General features: G+C 41.2%; 1 pseudogene; it reads right to left on the bottom strand.

Moving 5' to 3' along the window:
* LOC102823604 overlaps positions 1-2,902 on the bottom strand; it is a 30,090-nt pseudogene extending 27,188 nt beyond the window's left edge.
* Between the last annotated feature and the right edge of the window lie 9,173 nt (positions 2,903-12,075).

The following is a 12,075-nucleotide window of genomic DNA, read 5'->3' as shown; positions in this document are numbered from 1 at the left end:
TCCGGAGGTTACTTCCTTGAGACCTCAGGGTCTCTGGCCAGCAAGTCTGAGTGCGGCCACGTGCTGGATTTTCGTCCATGACACCGGTCCTCAACATCCCAGTACCTGCGGTCTGCAACACATGTATATGTTGTTGTTGTTGTTAAGTGCCATCAAGTCAGTTCTGACTCATAAAGACCCTGTATAGGTTTTCTGAAGCTGTGCAACTTCGAGGGAGCAGAAAGCTGCATCTTTCTCACGCAGAGTGGCTGGGGGCTCGTATCGTGGACCTGGTGGTTTTGCAAGTCCAGTGCTTATCACATGACTCAGATCAGGCAACCTTAGTCCTCAAGCAGACATCTTTGCTCTTTAACACTTTAAAGAGGACTTTAACAGCAGATTTGCCTAATGCAATATGTCATTTGATTTCTTGATCGCTGCTTCCATGATCATTGATTATGCACCCAGGTGTTCTGACAATTTCACCCTTTTCTCCATTTATCATGATATTACTTATTGGTTCAGCTGTGAGGATTTTCATTTTCCTTACATTGAAGTGCAATCCATACTGTAGGCTATAACCTTTGATCTTCATCAGTATTTTCAATCTTCTTCACCTTCAGCAAGCAAGGTTGTATCATCTGCATATCACAAGTTGTTTGTTAATGAGTCTTCCTTCAATCTTATTGCCATCTTCTGCTTCATATAATCCAGTTTCACCTCAGATTTTTTGCTTAGAATACAAAGTGAATAAGTATGGTGAAAGGATACAAACCTGGCACACACCTTTCCTGATTTTAAACTATTCAGTTCTATTCTAATGACTGTCTATTGGTCTATGTTCAGCTTCCTCATTAAGGGATCTGGAACTCACATTCTTCTCAGTAACATTCAGTTTGTTATGATTCACATAGTTGAATACCTTTGTATAGTCTATAAAGTACAAGTAAACATGTTTCTGGTATGCTCTGCTTTCAATCAAGATCCAGCTGACATCAGCAGTGATATCCCTTATATTACCTTATCTTACGAGTTCAGCTTGAATTTCTGGCAGCTCCCTGTTGATGTACTCCTGCACTGGTTTTTAAATTATCTTCAGAAAAATGTTACTTGCATGTGATTTTAATGATATGGTTTGATGATTATCACATTCCGTTGGGTCACCTTTCCTTGAAATGGGCACAAATAAGGATCTCTTCCAATCAGTTGGCCAGGTAACTGTCTTCCAAATTTCTTGACATAGACCAGTGCGCTCCTCGAGTATTATATCAGTTTGATGAAATATTTCTATTTGTATTCCGTCAATTCCTGGAGCCTTGTTTTCTGTGAATGCCTTCAGTGCTACTTGGACTTCTTCCTTTAATAACATCAATTATTGATCATATGATGCCTCTTGCAATGACTGAAGACTGACCAATTCTTTTTGGTCCAGTGATTTTGTGTATCCTTTCCCTCTTATTTTGCTATTTCCAGTGTCATTTCATATTTTGTCCATAGATTCCATCAATATTGAAAGTCAAGGCTTGAATTTTTTCTTCCGTTCTTTCAGTTTGAAAAATATTGAGTATGTTCTTTCCTTTTGGTTTTCTAACTTCAGGTATTTGCATATTACCTTATAATTCTTGACTTTACCTGCTCAAATTGCCCTTTGAAATTTTCAATTCAAGTCTTTTCTACATTAATTCCATCTGCTTTAGCTTCTCCAAGTTCAAGAGTAAGTTTCAGAGTCTCTTCTGACATCCGCTTTCATCTTTGCTTTATTTCCTGTCTTTATAATGACTTTTTGCTTTCTTTCTGTATGATGTACTTGATGTCATCCTACAACTCTTCTGGTGTTCAGTCATTAGTGTCTAATACATTAAACCTGTTCTTGACATGGCCCTAAATTCAGGTGGTACATATGCAATGTCTATTTTGGCTTTCAAAGACTTGTTTTAATTTTCTTCAGCCTCAGTCTGAACAATGACCTGATTTTCCCTGATGATATTGTCTTCATCATCTATTCCCACAGATATAGTCAATTTGATTCCTGTGTATTCCATCAGGTGAGGTCCACTTGTATAATCACCTTTTATGTTGTTTAAAATTATATATTTGTATGAATAAGTCATTGGTCTTGCAAAATTCTCTTGTGATCTCTAACAACATTTCTATCACCAAGGCTATATTTTCCAACCCACTGGTTCTTCTTTGTTTCCTACCTTCTTATTACAATCATCAGTAATTATCTAGGCATCTTATTTAATTTCTGACTGAAGAATTTGGTAGATATGAAAAATTTCATCATCAAAGGCAAGCCTTCTAATAAACTATCTGAAATTCTCTTATTTTCAAATCTAGCGATCAGAATGCTATTATAAATCTTTAAATTAAGGTTTGTTCGTGTTACCAACTGGGTGTGCAGGCTGACACCAAATGTATCAAATCTAGACTAGCATTCCTGTCTTATACTGTCCTATAAATAATTAGCTTAGAAGTCATTCATGGCCATTAATTAATTACATTTTAAAGTAATTCTATAAAACAGTTACTTAAGAGTCCTGGTGTTGTACTACAGGATAATGCACTAGACCGACAAGTTGGTACGAATCACAAGGTTAGCAGTTCAGTTACACCAGCTGCTCTTGAGAAATGTTATACAGAGTCGCTATGGGCAGAAACCAATTTGACAGCACTTAAAAACAACCAGACTTTCTTAGAACCTGAAATCTGAGGGCACTTTGCTGTGAACGACTGCAGCTAGTAAGAGCCCTAGCTCCATGTTGTGCCTTGGCATTAAAGTTCCAGTCACTGCTGAAGCCTAGCAGAATGTATTTGAAAGTTGAATTGTGGCCAATCCCCTAACCGGAACAGGGAAGCCAATTTCCCTGCTCAGACTTGCCTGAGCATGCCCTTTTATGGAAATCAGCTGCCTGTGTCGCATGGTTGTGATGTCATATCCGGAGGAAGTCAGAGGCAATCCTGTAAACTTTCCTAGCTACAGTAGTACCTTCTCTGCTTGAGTAGCCCAGCCTGCTGATGTGCTAGACTGCTGCCTTCATTCATGGTTATGGAAAGAGATTCCTTTGTTCTCTGTGACCTGTAAAAGGTCACCACATGGAGGTGGAACTTGAGATTTTCATTAGGGCATCATGCTGATAATTCCCTCATCTGGAGGATATATGTTTGTGTTGTCTTGTCTTTAATCTGTTTGCTATTGTTTTAAGCATTGCTGAGTCTGTTTTGACTCTTCGTGGGTTGTTTTGTTGTGAAGTGTCATGGAGTTGGTTATGACTCATAGCAACCCTGTATAGGGGTTCTGAGGAGCAGCTGGTGAGATTGAACCACTGACTTTGTAGTTTAGACCCTATATTGGGTTTCTGAGTAGCAGCTGGTAGGTTTGAACTGCCAACCTTGTGGTTAGTAGGCACTTATCCTACAGCCCACAGCAAGGTTCCTTGTTTAATCTTGCTTTAGATTTAATAGTCTCTATAATCGATGCAGGGTCACTATGAGTCGGAACCGACTCCACGGTACTTAACAACAACAACATAATCGATGTATTTTTAATTAGGGGGTATTTTCTTCCCTACCCCACTTACAAAATTCACAAAGTTGAAAAGGTAAATGATGAAAGTTCTCATCCTGAGTCCCATTTCCATCCTCCTTCCATTCCTTCAGACATCTGTTGTTAGCTGCCTGCCATCCCATCCCCCTTCCCTTTGTTGTTGTTGTAAAGTGCCATTGAATCGGTTCCGACCCATAGCCACCCTGTATAGGGTTTCCGAGGCCATAAATCTTTACGGGAGCAGAAAGCCTCCTCTTTCTTCTGCAGAACAGCTGATAGTTTCGAACTGCTGACCTTGCGGTTTGCAGCCTGATTCGTAACCACTACGCTACCAGAGGCTTCTTATTAGCTCTCTGCTGCCCCATTGGTCCCACTCATGGTGATCCCACATACTATGTGGGATAGAGGCCCCTCCTGTCCTGCACCATCTCCACATCTCCAAAGGTAACTGACCCATTGTTAATGCTTTCTTGAGAATCAGTCCAGAAAAATACAGGTTTACAAAATCTTCATAGAAAAGGGATTAAACCATAGCATCCAGTACCTTTTTATTACTTTGCATTTGGTATATCAACATACATTGTTAATCTTTCCAACATACATTGTTAATCTTTACTTCACCACTGTAATGATTGAAAAATAATCTGGGGTAGGAAAGACTTTGTTACTGCTCCATTTTTCTCTTTTCTAATTTTACAAAAATAAACTTTTATATCTTAATTACTGTAGTTTCAAAATACGTTTTAATTCTTATAAGGGCATTCCCTTGCCCTTCCCCAACTCCAAGTCTTCCTTTTTAGAATTTCCCTGGCTAGTGTTAAATGTTTAATTTTGATCAGCTGTGGCATCATTTGGCCAATTTAAAAAAAACCTTATTAGTATTTTAATGAGAATTTCTTTGAGTTTAGACATTGATCTGGGGAGGAGAAACAGCTTTAAGATTTCATGACTTAAGTCTACCTTTATGTCTCTCCATAGGGTTTTTAATTTTTCTTCATAAAACTTGCACACAGTTCTAGTTAAGTTTATTCCTAGGTATTTTATCCTTTTACTGCTATTATAAATGAGTCCCCTCCACAGCTTTGGAAAAAGGAAATGGTAAACAGAAGGCTGATAAATGGAAACACATAAATAGATAAACTATTTGATGGAAATAGGAGAAAGGACACAAGTTAAAACTAGTACAATATTCTAAAATTTTTTTATTGCATAAACATGATATTTATTGCAAACAATATTAGAAGCAACGCATTCATTATTGGTCCTCCTAATTCCATTTCCCCAATATTAGTCAGTTCACTGCTTTTAGCTCATTATCAGATAAGCTTTTTTAAAGCTGATACAGAAATAGGTTGGATCTTAACTTATCAATCTAAAAAGAGAAGAAAGAAAAGAGGAAAATCAACGCAATAGAAAATTTGAGGAGAAATTATGGATCGCCAAGAAGAAGAAATACAAATGGCCAATAAATACTCAAATATTTACTCACACTCTCAAACAAATACAAATTTCAAAATAGTCCTTGTTAAGTGCCTTCAAGTTGGTTTGCTTTCAGATTGATGAAAACAAAATAGATAATATGCAGTGTTAACAAGAGTGTCAGAAAAGAGGTCTTCTTATATTGTTGGGTGCAATTTTGGGTAGGTAGATCATTAGGAGGGTTATTTGGAAAGTAGCTATCAAAAGTTTGAAAGCATACACCTTTTGACCCAGCTATTTCACTGGTATGTAAACACAGCTATGCTCACACTAGTCTTGAAAGGTGTGCATACAAACTTAAACTCTGCTGATGGCTACAATGGCTCACATCAGTATGCTCTAGGAAGTAACCAGGAGCTAGTTCAGATCTCACATCAGTGGATGCCCATGTTATCTATCAGTTGTTATTTACAAATTGGAAACTGTTTAAATGCTGAGAAATTTGTCTTAAATGAAATTCACTAAGAAAATTGTCAATAAATGAAAAAGCAAATGGCAGAATAGCATTATTATTTACAGCATTGACCCAGGGGTCAGAATGGCAGAATGGATTATTTAACGTCCCCAGACTTCAATTTCTTTTTCATTAAGTTGGGGATAATAATAATAACTACTTCAATTTAAAACAAAAAAGACAAAAAGCCATGTGTTCTCAAAAATAAGAAGTGTGCAAAGTGAAACATGGAAGAATTCTAACTTCCACTCCCCAATATACATATATGTACACTACACACAGATGTGATTGAGTTATTCCTGTTAATTTGTTTTCACAGTAGTGTCCCCTCTATCTGGGATGCTCCTCCTCCGCTTGGTGCATGTCCAGCTATTTCTGCTTCAACAAGGCTTAGCCTAAATGTCACTCCCTAAAACCCACTCCCATTCATACTCTCCTTGAGGGTTAAGTGAGTTCAAACTACCAACCTTTTGGTTAGCAGCCCAGCATTTAAATTCTGTACTAGCAGGACTCCATCTTTCATGACTATTTGACCTAATTAGGTATTCTCACTGCCAGTGTCTAGCTCAGGATTTCTTACTACCAACTGTTGGCATTCAGGTCTGATCATTTGTGTTGTGTATGTGGGGGGTAAGGGGTGGAAAGGCCCTGACCTGCTCATGGTAGGATGTTGCTGGTCTCTGACCACTAGATGCCAGTAACACCCTCCTCCCGGAAATTCTGAAAAACAAAAAATGTTTCTGCAGACATTACCCAATGTCCCCTAGGTTAGGTAGGGATGATGGGGACAAATTTGTCCCTGGTTGAAAGCAACAGGTCCAGTTCAATCCTTTATTTCTTCCACAACACCACAAATTTTAATTGTCTCTTAAAATAATTAAACTTATTTGACTGTGAAATTGTTTTTTTCCCTCTGACTCCTCTGTTAAAACATAATCTTGCTCATTATTGACTCTATATGCCTAGCACAGGGTGTAACACCTCATTAAAAAAGCAAAACAAAAGTTGTTGTAGTCTGTTCCAACTCATGACACCACATGTGATAGAGTTTTCAATGGCTGAGTTTTCAGAAGTAGATCACCAGACCTTTATTTCAAGGCACCTCCGAGTCAATTCCAACTCATAGTGATCCTAAGTGACAGGGTAGGGTTGTATTGGTTTGTTTGGGGCTGTAAACTTTATACTGAAGCAGACTGCCAGGTCATTCACCCATGGAGTGGCGGGGCACATTCAAACTGCTATCTTTCAATTAGGACTCCTCAAGGTGCCTCTGGGTGGACTCAAACTTGCAACTTTTCAGTTAGCAGTTAAGCAGGTTAACTATTTGTACCACCCAAAGCATCTCAGCGCTTAGCCCACTGGGTCACCAGAGCTCCTAACAGTGAAACCCCCTGCCACTGAGTCATTTACAACTCATTGTTGTTAAGTGCCGTTGAGTCGGTTCTGACCCATAGTGACCCTGTATAGGGTTCCCGAGGAGTGGCTGGTAAGCTTGAACTGCTGACCTTGCAGTTCAAATGTCCTTGCAGTCTGGAGCATTAACCTACATTGCCACACCAAGACTCTTACAGCTCACAGCGACATACTATCAGTTTCTGAGTCTGTAAATCTTTATGGGAATCTCATCTTTCTCCTGGTAGGTTTGAACTTCTGACCTTGCGGTTAGCAGTCCAATGCCTAACCCATAGCACCACCAATTTAAAAAATAAGGAATAAAGAGAAAAGCACAAAAAGCAGTCAGGTTGGAAGCTATACTTTTTCAACACTAGAGGTGTATTTCAAAGTGGTAGATTTCAGGGACAACCCCTAACCTTGGTTCAGGAGGCCCAGATGTAGTGTATAATCTGAGGTTGGCCTCTGCCCCACAATGCTTTCCTCATACATCTGACCTTCCACAAAAGTATGACAGGATTTCCTACAAAACACCTGATTTAAAGTCAAATAACTATGTCCAAGGCAACGTTTTATCTCTTTTAACTTTGCTATGTTGGAATTCAGGTATGGTGCTGTAGGATAAACACTGGTTTGATAACTGAAACGTCAGCAGTTCAAACCAACCAGCTGCTACTTGGAAATGATATACAGGGTCTCTGTGAGTAGGAACCGATTCAATGGCACTTAATGATACTTAAATTATCTCATTTCATAATCAAACTAGTAAGGTAGGTTGTTTTTGTTTTTTCTGAAAGCCCAGAAAACGGATGCTCAGATAATTTAAACAACAGCACACATAAATGTCGTTTAAATGATCTGAGCATCAGTTTTTTGAGTTTTAAGAAAAACAAAAAATTGATGTGGCACTACTGTGGTTTAATGCGCTGGATTGCAAAGTCAGTTGGAACCACAGGGTCGGGGGTTCAAGCTCACCAGCTGCTCCTCAGAAACCCTATACAGGGTAACTATATGTGGGAATCCACTTAAGGACAACAACCTTACTAATTTGAATATTAAATGAGCTAAGTGTTTCACGAACTGTAACAGCGCCATACAAACACAAGATGAGAATGAAGTGGGTTGTTGAGAATGAAGTGGGTAAAGGCAGTGCTCAACAAGTTATTTTTTTGCTTTTGTCTCCTTGATGCCAAATTCCCTCAGGGAAAGAAATGCAAAGTGGGATACAAAGAAGAAATAAAGGCTCTGAGGAGAAGTGCAAGCTAGTAGAACAGTGATTTAAAAACAAAACAAAACAAAAAACTTTTTATTGTGAATGGAGTGAAGGTTTACAGAGGTGTTCATCAGTTTTATATTCAACAAACCATATACTTTGCTCCACTACAAATTGCAATCCCCTCCATGCACCAACAGTTAACAGCATTTACTCTATTCCCTTTAACTATTCCATTCCTACCCGGGTCTCCCTCTACCTTCATCTTTCCTCTGCTAACCTCCCCTCCCTCTTGTTGTATATTGTCTGCCCTGTCACCCATGTTAACATGGGTCTACCCTCTAGCCCAGGAATCATTTTCCTTGCCCCGCCCCTCCCATAACCATCATAGATTGTTTCTTTTCATCAAGAAAAACTTTTTTTTGACTTTTTACAAGATTGGTCGCACACGTTTTGTCCTTTTGTGATTGACTAACTTCACTCAGCATAATGTCCTTCAGGTTCAACCATGTTGTGAGGTGTTTCATAGATTCATCATTATTCTTGACTGTTTAGTAGTATTATGTGTATGTACCACAGTTTGTCAACCATTCTTCTGCTGATGGGCATTTAGGCTGTCTTCATCTTTTTTATATGTCTCTTGTAGACAGTATATTGAAGGATTCTGTTTAGAACAGTGAGTTAAAAAGAAAATAAATAATAACAGGCCCCAGTTACATTACTCAGGTAACTAAAATGTTGGTAAAATCACCAGAATATGGTTGTAGCCCAGCTCCAGGCACTTGATAAGACAAGGCCAGCTTCTCCTAAGGCAATCCAAGATCCTCGGACATGAGATGTGAAGAAATGATTATAGAGCCATTGTGTAGGATTTGGAGCCCGGCAGTCTGCATATTTCATAAAAATATCTGCCCCTCAGAGACTAGAAACAAAAAAAGGAGGCTGACTGCATGAGTCATCCTCATTCCTCCACCCAGTACAGTGCCTGCAGAAACTATGCTTACCCAATGGGTGTGGGTTGACTAGATGAATGAAATAAACACATTCTCCAATTGCTTGATGGAATCCTCGTGTGATGCTATAGAAAATCACTAGACTGTCAACTTCAAGATCGGCGGTTCAAACCCACCAGCTGCTCCTTGGAAACCCTATACAAGATCTTTATGAGTTGAACCAACTCTACAGCACTTAACAACAACAAATTGCTTGATGGGCCTGGTTTTAATAATAATAATAATGATATGTAATTGTACATCATTGATGACAACTATTTCTTTCATCTGCACTCTAGAACTTTATCAATACTCTTTTTCTTCTGGCTTATCTGACTTTCTAAATTTCTGAAGTTTTGCCTTTGAAAGGGTAAAAGTAACTTAATTTTAAACAACTGTTTCTTTTCTTGGCCTTGAGGCCACTTTCGAAGATAAGACACCAAATGAAACTATGTGTGTAGCAGGGGCTGAAAAAGCATTTACCAGCAACTTCCTCAAGCTCTCATATTGTCGCCTCAATTTTAAGCAGGAAATTTCAGTTTAATCAACATTTATACAGTAAATAATATGCAGAAAATGTGAATCCACATAATTTTAGCACCGGAAAGAATCGTACTTGAAGTCATTTACAGCGCTGTTGTTAAGGGCCGTAGACTCATGAACTCCTGGTCTGGCGCTGTAGGATCAGCACTGGACTGGGGACAAGGTCAGCAGTGCAAACCCACCAAGCTATTCCACGGAAACCCTATACCGTGTCGCTGTGATTCGGAACCCACTCCACGGCACTCAACAACACTAACAATAGTCGTGGACTCATAGTAACCTTGTGTAGGGTTTCCGAGGAGCGACTGGTGAGTTTGAACCGCTAACCTTTGTGGTCCGCGGTCAGACGCTTATCCTACAGCACTACAGTAGAACTCTTTACCGAGAGGCCCTGAAGAATTAAGAATCCCATTCTCCTGAAACTTATTTCTACACCTTCAAAAAAGTAAATTAAAACACAACAAAAACAAATCCTAAGCAATTGCTAGACTTTGGAGCTCACTTTTTGGATTGTTTTCCTTTCCTTTGTTGCCTAGATCCCAGGCCTTTTCTTCCCAGAATGCACCAGGCAACCCAAAACTCCAGACACGTTTGACTGCCTGGAGTTAGGAGTTGGGGGGAGGGGGAGACAGGACACTTAAAGTGGGGCTCTAGGACAAGCACTGGACTGCTAACCGCGGTTCAAACTCACCAGACTCTCCTCGTAAACCCTATACAGAGTTGAGTCGGAACCGACTAGACGGCACTTATCAAGGCGTTAGCCGCAATCCAGAGTTGTGCTGGGGTTCTGGTTAACAAATGATTCGATAGGATTTGCTCGTGTAAAAGGTGTGTTTTTGCCGGATCAAGCCGGACTGCTACCTTAAGCGAGTTTAAAGTTTGACTTTTCCTTATTGCAGTTTGAAAGAGGCGTTTAATTCTTCCCGCTCCTCCCCCTTCCCATGTAAAGTTTGTTTTCAAATTATAAACTCGCTGCAACTCCCGGTTTTCATCTCGCTGGCCTGAGAATCGTAGTAATTATAATTAGCCAAGTTCACTTAGCCGAAGAAAAAGATACCTTTGTGTACTTTATGAGAGCCACCGCGTGGCCAAGGATGACTACAGGGAAGAAGGAAAAGTTTCTGTCTCCGGCGGCCGAAAGCGGGAGGGGGGAGGGCCCGGCTAACTGAAGCCGAGTTTTGTGGAGTCGCCTCGAAAGCCGCGGAGGCAGCTTTCGAAGTTCGCAAACAAAGCGTCTCCCGAGTAACCGCCCGGCTCCAGACGCTACTCCTGCCACTCAGGCCGCGCAGTCGCTGCGTCGGCCACCGGGCTCCTCCTCCTGGCGTTGCTCCTCCGCCCTCCTCTCGGCTCTCCCAGCGGATATGAGCCACCAATCCCTGCCACAAACAACCCTTCAAACGAAAGAATGGAGCGGCCGGCTAACGGGCGGCGCGCCCTCCGCCCTACATCTGTCCGGCACCCGCGCACTGCAGCGGTTTCCTGTCGGGCCAGGCCCGGAAGGCTGCACTCCATCCAGTCAGTCCCAGAGCAGTCCCAGGCTGGCTGTCCCCTCAGATCACGCGCCCCTCGTGCTGTGTTAGATTAGATGTGTGTTCTGGGTCGAGCGGTCGGCAAACCACAGCAGGAAAAAACCAACTTTAAATTCCTGCCTTCTTTTAGTGACGTTTCTTTCCTTGTTCATTCACTTTAAGTTCTGTAATAGAAAAACTCGTTTTTTTACACTGTGGCACTGTGTGTGTGTGTGTGTGTGTGTGTGTGTGTGTGTGTGGCGGGGAGGGGAGGGGGAGTAGAGGGGTGCGGCTGGCTTTAATTTTCAGAGTAATCCTAAAACAGAAGATCCAAAGTCTACTTAGTCCATTTTTGGCTGGCTTTAGCCTTCATCGGGTTTAACCGTATTTCCACGGAGCTCCCACTGGCAGGATTTCCATCGAGGTTACCAAACAAACAGCACAGAGCCGAAACTGGAGGCAGACCCAGGCGCTGACGTCTCTGCTAGGCTTATTTGCGTTTGGGGTTTTTCTCTTTTTTTTTTTTTTAACTGAGGGGAAAGTCTTGCTTTGGCATGTGACAGTTCGTTTGCTTCAAAACAACGGAACACACACGCGCAAACTAGACCCAAAGGAGGGGTAGGGAGGGGGCCTGAGAGCCTTCCGTTTGGCCAAACTGCATTTGGTCTTTTAAAAGGGTAATTTCAACCAACAACCCCCAGTGGTCTAGTCCTCATAACTCTCAACCAAAACAAACCAACAGGAACATGTGTTTACTTAATGGTTAGTTTCTGTTTGAAATACTAGGGGAGGAGGGGACCCCCTAGCATGGTTTAAATTCTAAAAGTAGACACTGTTTACCGAAACAGAAGAAGAGCCCATGTTCTGTCGCCCCTTTCACATAAAGGCAGCAGCTGCCCGGGCTGACGAGGTGTCAGCCCTGAGTGGCGGCGGGGCGGGCGCTCGCCACAGCGGTCCCCAGACAGCCG

Source organism: Chrysochloris asiatica, unplaced genomic scaffold (genome assembly GCF_000296735.1).
Source record: "Chrysochloris asiatica unplaced genomic scaffold, ChrAsi1.0 scaffold00103, whole genome shotgun sequence".
NCBI lineage: Eukaryota > Metazoa > Chordata > Mammalia > Afrosoricida > Chrysochloridae > Chrysochloris > Chrysochloris asiatica.
The sequence above is the reverse complement of the archived record's forward strand: the minus strand, read 5'-3'. Positions and strand labels throughout refer to the sequence as shown.